This window comes from Colobus angolensis, unplaced genomic scaffold (assembly GCF_000951035.1).
Source record: "Colobus angolensis palliatus isolate OR3802 unplaced genomic scaffold, Cang.pa_1.0 Scaffold39, whole genome shotgun sequence".
Lineage (NCBI taxonomy): Eukaryota > Metazoa > Chordata > Mammalia > Primates > Cercopithecidae > Colobus > Colobus angolensis.
In genome coordinates, this window is record NW_012117265.1 from 1,513,750 (window position 1) to 1,521,999 (window position 8,250).

Below are 8,250 nucleotides of genomic sequence, written 5' to 3' on the forward strand. Positions count from 1 at the left end.
GCCATCTTTTTACATTTTATTTATTTAGTTTTTGAGACGGTGTCTCACTCTGTCGCCAGGCTGGAGTGCAGTGGCGTGATCTCGGCTCACTGCAAGCTCCGCCTCCCGGGTTCACGCCATTCTCCTGCCTCAGCCTCCCGAATAGCTGGGACTACAGGTGCCCGCCACCATGCCCGGCTAATTTTTTGTATTTTTTTTAGTAGAGATGGAGTTTCACTGTGCTCTCGATCGCCTGACCTCATGATCCGCCCACCTTGGCCTCCCAAAGTGCTGGGATTACAGATGTGAGCCACCGCGCCCGGCCTAGATTCCGTTTTAAAAAAAAAAAAAAGAAAAGGGCGGCCATCACCGAAGCGGGAGCGGCCAAAATGAAGTTTAATCCCTTTGTGACTTCCGACTGAAGCAAGAATCGCAAAAGGCATTTCAATGCACCTTCCCACATTCGCTGGAAGATTATGTCTTCCCCTCTTTCCAAAGAGCTGAGACAGAAGTACAACGTGCGATCTATGCCCATCTGAAAGGATGATGAAGTTCAGGTTGTACGAGGACACTATAAAGGTCAGCAAATTGGCAAAGTAGTCCAGGTTTACAGGAAGAAATATGTTATCTACATTGAACGGGTGCAGAGGGAGAAGGCTAATGGCACAACTGTCCAGGTAGGCATTCACCCCAGCAAGGTGGTTATCACTAGGCTAAAACTGGACAAAGACCGCAAAAAGATCCTTGAACGGAAAGCCAAGTCTCGCCAAGTAGGAAAGGAAAAGGGCAAATACAAGGAAGAAACAATTGAGAAGATGCAGGAATAAAGTAATCTTATATAAAAGCTTTGATTAAAACTTGAAACAAAAAAAAAGAAAAGAAAGCCAGGCGCGGTGGCTCACACCTGCAATCCCAGCACTTTGGGAGGCCAAGGTGGGTGGATCACAAGTTCAGGAGATCGAGATCATCCTGGCTAACACGCTGAAACCCCGTCTCTACCAAAAATACAAAAAATTAGCCAGGCATGGTGGCGGCGCATGTAGTCCCAGCTGTTCCGGAGGCTGAGGCAGGAGAATGTCCTGAACCCGGGAGGCGGAGCTTGCAGTGAGCCGAGATTGCGCCACTGCACTCCAGCCTGGGAGACAGAGCGAGACTCTGTCTCAAAAAAAAAAAAATGCTGGGATGACAGGCATGAGCCACCACGCATGGTCAAGACACTCATTTTATACCCCAAGACAAGAAATACTCGAAATGGAAGGGAGGATGATGAACTTTAATGTATGTCCCGCCAAATCTCACATTGAATTGCAATCCCCAAGGTTGGAAGCGGTGCCTGGTGGGAGGTGTTCGGCTCATGGGGGCAGATCCCTAATGAATGGCTTGGGCCATCCCCTTAGAGGCAAGTGAGCTCTTTTTCTGAGTTCGCACAAGATCTGGTGGTTTAAAAGTGCGTGGCACCTCCCCTCTTCTTCTCTCTCTCTTGTTTCTGTTTTGCCATGTGAGAGGCGTGCTCCTGCTTCACCTTCCGCCACAAGTAAAAACTCCCAGGCCTCCCCAGAACCTGAGCAGATGCCAGCACCATGCTTCCTACAAAGCTTGCAGAATCATGGGTTGATAAAACATTTATTTACCAATTATCCAGCCTTGGGTATTTTTATAGCAACGCAAGAAAAGCCTAATACAGAGGCAAAAATGTATTCCATGCAAATAGCAACCAAAAGAGAACAAGAGTGAATAAATATACCATTATCATACTAACTAGACTTTAAGGCAAAACCTATTTAAAAACACAAAGAACACTATCTTTTTTGTGTGGGGGGGGGTACATAGTAGGTGTATATATTTATTGGGTACAAGAGATATTTTAATACAGGCATACAATGTGAAATAATCATGTATTTGTCCGTTTTGACACTGCTGATAAAGACATACCTGAGACTGGGAAGAAAAATATGTTGGCCGGGCGCGGTGGCTCATGCCTGTAATCCCAACACTTTGGGAGGCTGAGGTGGGTGGACCATGAGGTCAGGAGATCGAGGCCAGCCTGGCCAAGATGGTGAAACCCCGTCGCTACTAAAAATACAAAAATTAGCCAGGCATGGTGGCTAGAGCCTGTAGCCCCAGCTACTCAGGAGGATGAGGCAGAAGAATTGCTTGGACCCAGGAGGCGGAGGTTGCAGTGAGTCAAGATTGTGCCACTGCACTCCAGCCTGGGTGACAGAGTGAGACTCCATCTCAAAAAAAAAAAAAAAAGAAAAAAGAAAAAAGAAAAGAAAAGGATGTTTAATTGGACTTACAGTTCCACATGACTGGGGAGGCCTCAGAATCATGGTGGGAGGCAAAAGGCACTTCTTACACGGCAGCGGCAAGAGAAAATGAGGAAAAAGCAAAAGTGGAAATGTCTGATAAACCCGTCTCACTACTATGAGAATAGCACGGGAAAGACCATCCCCCATGATTCAATTACCTACCTCTGGGTTCCTCCTACAACATGTCAGAATTCTGCGAGATATAATTCAAGCTGAGATCTGGGTATGGACACAGCCAAACCACATCATTCTACCCCAGACCCCTCCAAATCTCATGTCCTCACGTTTCAAAAATCAATCATGCTTTCCCAACAGTACCCCAAAGTCTTAACGCATTTCGGCATTAATCCCGAAGTCCACAGTCCAAAGTCTCACCTAGACAAGGCAAGTCCCTTCTGCCTATGAGTCTGTAAAATCAAAAGCAAGCTAGTTACTTCCTAGATACAATGGAGGTACAGGTATTGGGTAAATACACCCATTCTAAACGGGAGAAATTGGCCAAAACAAAGGAGTTACAGGGCCCATGCAAGTCTGAAATCCAATCGGGCAGTCAAATTGTAAAGCTCGAAAATGATCTCCTTTGACTCCAGGTCTCACATCCAGGTCACACTGATGCAAGAGGTGGGTTCCCATGGTCTTGGGCAGCTCTGCTCCTGTGGTTTTGCAGGTTTCAGGATACAGCCTCCCTCCCACCTGCTTTCACGGGCTGCTGTTGAGTGTCTGCAGCTTTTCCAGGTGCACGGTGCAAGCTGTCAGTGGATCTACCATTCTGGGGTCTGGAGGATGGTAGCCCTCTTCTCACAGCTCCACTAGGCAGTGCCCCAGTAGAAACTCTGTAGTCGGGGCTCTGACCCCACATTTCCCTTCTGCACTGCCCTAGCAGAGGTTCTCCATGAGCACCTCACCCCTGCAGCAAACTTTTGCCTGGACATCCAGGTGTTTCCATACATCTTCTGAAATCTAGGTGGAGGTTCCCAAACCTCAGTTCTTGACTTCTTTGTACCCACAGGCTAAACACCATGTGGAAGCTGCCAAGGCTTGGGGTTTCAACCCTTTGAAGCCACAGCCCAAGCTGTACATTCACCCCTTTCAGTCACGGCTGAAGTGGCTGGGACACAGGGCACCAAGTCCCTACATTGCACACAGTACAGGGACCCTGGGCCTGGCTTGTGAAACTACTTTTTCCTCCTGGGCCTCTGGACCTGTAATGGGAGGGGCTATGTGAAGTTGTCTGACATGGCCTGGAGACATTTTTCCCATGGTCTTGGGGATTAACTTTTGGCTCCTTGCTTCTTATGCAAATTTCTGCAGCCAGTTTGAATTTCTCCTCAAAAAAAAAAAGGGTTTTTCTTTTCTTTCTTTTTCTTTTTTTTTTTTTTTTTGAGGCGGAGTCTCGCTCTGTCGCCCTGACTGGAGTGCAGTAGCCGGATCTCAGCTCACTGCAAGCTCCGCCTCCCGGGTTTACGCCATTCTCCTGCCTCAGCCTCCCGAGTAGCTGGGACTACAGGCGCCCACCACCTCGCCCGGCTAGTTTTTGTATTTTTAGTAGAGACGGGGTTTCACCGTGTTAGCCAGGATGGTCTCGATCTCCTGACCTCGTGATCCACCCATCTCGGCCTCCCAAAGTGCTGGGATTACAGGCTTGAGCCACCACACCCGGCCGGGTTTTTCTTTTCTACTGTATCATCAGGCTGCAAATTTTCCAAACTTTTATGCTCTGCTTCCCTTTTAAAATGAATGCTTTTAACAGCACCCAAGTCACCTACTCACTTCTTGAATGCTTTTCTGCTTAGAAATTTCTTCCTCCAGACACCCTAAATTATCTCTCTCAAGTTTAAAGTTCCACAAATCTCAAGGGCAGGTGTAAAATGCCACCAATCTCTTTGCTAAAACATAACAAGAGTCACCTTTGCTCCAGTTCCCAACAAGTTCCTCATCTCCATCTGAGACCACCTCAGCCTGGATCTTCTTGTTCATATCACTATCAGTATTTTTGTCAAAGCCATTCAACACATCTGTAGGAGGTTCCAAACTTTCCCACATCTTCCTGTCTTCTGAGCTTTCCAAACTGTTCCAAACTCCGCCTGTTACCCAGTTCCAAAGTCGCTTCCACATTTTTGGGTATCTTTTCAGCAACACTCCACTCTGCTGGTACCAATTTACTGTATTAGTCCATTTGCAAGCTGCTGATAAAGACATACCCAAAACTAGAAAGAAAAAGAAGTGTAATTGGACTTACAATTCCACATGGCTGGGGAGGCCTCAGAATCATGGTGGGAGGCAAAAGACACTTCTTACATGGTGGTGGCAAGAGAAAATGAGGAGGAAACAAAATCGGAAACCCCGGATAAACCCATCAGATCTTATGAGACTTAGTCACTATTGTGAGAACAGCATGGGAAAGACTGGCCCCCATGATTCTATTACCTCCCCCTGGGTCCCTCTCACAACATGTGGCAATTCTGGAAGATACAATTCAAGTTGAGATTTGGGTGGGGACACAACCAAGCCGTATCAAATCACACCAGGTATTAATCACCTCAAGCATTTATTGTTTCCTTGTGTTACAAACAATCCAGTTATGCTTTTATTTTTAAATGTACAATAAATTATTGTTGACTGTAGTCACCCTGTGTGCTATCAAATACTAGATCTTATTCATTCTAAGTATAATTTTTTACCCATTAACCACCCCTACTTTCCTTCCTCCTCCACTATCCTTCCTAGCCTCTGGTAACTGTTCTTTTGCTCTTTATCTCCATGAGTTCAATTGTTTTAATTTTTAGCTCCCAGAAATTAGTGAGAGCATGTGAAGTTTGCCTTTCCATGCCTGGCTTATTTCACTTAATGACCTCCAGTTCCATCCATGATGTCACACATGACAGGATCTCATTCTTTTTCATGGATGAATAGTACTCCACTGTGTATATGTATCACATTTTCTTTTTTTCTTTTTCTTTTTTTTTTGAGATGGAGTCTCACTCTGTTGCCCAGGCTGGAGTGCAGTGACGCCATTTCGGCTCATGGCAAGCTCTGCCTCCCAGGTTCATGCCATTCTTCTGCCTCACCCTCCCAAGTAGCTGGGACTACAGGTGCCTGCCACCACGCCTGGCTAATTTTTTTCGTAATTTTAGTAGAGATGGGGTTTCACCATGTTAGCCAGGATGGTCTCAATCTCCCGACCTCGTGATCCACCCACCTTGGCCTCCCAAAGTGCTGGGATTACAGGTGTGAGCCACTGCACCCAGCCAATATGTACCACATTTTTTTTATCGATTCATCTTTTGATGAACACTTAGGCTGCTTCTGAATCTTGGCTATTGTGAATAGTGCCGCAATAAACATCAGAGTGCAGATATCTCTTCCATATGCTGATTTCCTTTCTTTTTGGAATATGCCTAGCAATGTGATTGCTGGATCATAGGGTAGTTCTAATTCTAGATTTTTGAGGAGCCTCCAAACTGTTCTCCACAGTGGCTTATTATTTTACGTTTCCACCGACAATGTACAAGGGTCTCTTTTTTTCACATCCTTGCCATCATTTGTTATTACCTCTCTTCGGGATAAAAGCCATTTTAACTGGGGTGAGATGATACCATATTGTTGTCTTTTCACTTCTCTGATGATGTTGAGCACCTTTTCATATGTCTGATTTTCATTTATATGTCTTTTTTTGAGAAATGTCTATTCAGATATTTTGCCCATTTTAAATTTGAATTATTAGATTTTTTTCCTATTGAGGTATTTAAGCTCCCTATATATTGTTTATTAATCCCTCGTCAGATGGATCATTTGCAAGTATTTTCTCCCATTTGGTGGGTTGTCTCTTCACTTTGTTGACTGTGACTGTTTCTTTTGCTGTACAGAAGGTTTTTTGTTTTGTTTTGTTTTTTTCTGAGACAGGGACTTGCTCTGTTTCTCAGCCTGGAGTGCAGTGGTGCAATCTTGACTCACTGCATCGTTGACCTCCCAGGCTCAAGTGATTCTCCCACCTCAGCCTCCCAAGTAGCTGGGACTACAGGTGCATACCACCACACCTGGCTAATTTTTTTGTATTTTTTGTAGAGATGGGATTTTGCCATTTTGCCCAGGTTTGTCTTGAACTCCTGGGCTCAGCCTCCGAAAGTGCTGGGATCACAGGCATGAGCTACTGCGCCTGGCCTATTCTTCCCTCTCCTTTGCTCCAGCAGCAGGAGTCTCTCCCCAGAGCCACCACAGGTAGAAATGTGCTGGGTCACACCTGAAGCCAGTACAGCTCTAAGTCTTACCCAAGGCCCATACAAGTACTGCCTGGCTACCCCTGCTGATCACTCAGGGCCCAGGGGTTCAGAAGGTGATGAATTCTGCCAGGACTGGGTCCTTCTCTTCAAGGCAGTAGGTTCCCTTCTGGCCGAGGGTGTACCTAGAAGTGTCCAGGAGCTAGGGCCTGGAATAGAGGCCTCGGGACTCTGCCTGGTGCCCTATTATCCTGTTGCTGAGCTTGCATCCAAGTTGCAAAATAAAGTCCTCTTTACTTTCCCCCTTTCCTCTGAAGTAGAAGGAAGTAATCTGTCCCTGAGCTGTCAGCTGTACTGCCTGGGGTCAGGAGAGTGGTGGCACAAGTATTCCCTTTGCCACCCCAGCTAGTGTCTCACTAGGTCATGGGAACTCCAAGTCCACTGGCTCCAAGCCCACCCAACACCAAGACTCACACAGGAATTGCAGTCCTTGTGACCCTGACTACCTTTCAAGTTTCTTTAGGACGCCGGAACATCTTAGCCCATGGTGGCAGGGCTTGCCAGAACTCAGGTTCTGGCAATTGGAATGGACAATTCGACTCTGGTTAAGGCTGATCTAAACGCTCCCTCCATGGTCACTGGCTGAGTTCTGCTCCATATTGCTTTCTGCTAATGACAGGGCAGCACTGAGTTCCAATGCAAAGTCCCACAATCACCGTGCTCTCCCTCTCCCAAGCTTACAGATTCTCTCTCTGTGCCATGTGGCTTCTGTGAGAGGATGGGAAAGTGGTGGCACAGGCAATTCAACGCTGCTTTCCCACCCTCTTTCATGCCTCTTTACTTAATATAAGACCAGGTACTGTGATTGTACAGCTGATGTTTGGTTCTTATGTTTTTCGTTTTTTGTTTTTTTTGAGACAGTCTCATTCTGTAGCCCAGGCTGGAGGGCAGTGGCACAATCTCGGCTCACTGCAACCTCCACCTCCTGGGTTCAAGCAATTCTCCTGCCTCAGCCTCTGGAGTAGCTGGGACTACAGGTGCATGCCACCATGTCTGGCTAATTTTTGTATTTTTTAGTAGAGATGGGGTTTCACCATATTGGCCAGACTGGTCTTGAACTCCTGACCTCATGAACTACCTGCCTCAGCCTCCCAAAGTGCTGGGATTACAGGTTTGAGCCACCGCGCCCGGCCTAAGTTACTTTTTTGTGTGGATAGTTGTTCAATTTGGTGTTCTTGTTGGGGGGCCAGTCACTGGAGGGTTCTATTTGGCCATCTGGCTCCACCTCCTTCTGTATCACTTTTGACCATGGTTTTATCTACATGGCAGGTAAAAGATCCAAAAGGCTTGTAGAAACTCAGGGAGACAGACAGTAAGTGAAAGGAAAGAATAAAATAACTTCTGCTTACATGTGAAATTATTAAGTTCTTTTCAATAAAATTTCATGCTATAGTAAATGAACTGGATGTAATTTTTTGGAACAGGAATGAATTCACAAATTTTTCCTTGTAAATAGAAATATTTTCAGCCTAAGGTCATTTATCCTAAAAATTGCCCTTTTTGAGCTTGCTTTATTAAAAACTGCAAATATAAAACATGTATATCTAAAGGTCAGGTGTGGTGACTCATGCCTGTAATCCCAGCACTACGGGAGGCCGAAATGGGAGGATCACTTAATGCCAGAAGTTCAAGACCAGCCTGGTCAACATAGCAAGACTCCATCTCTATTTTTTTTTTTTTTTTTT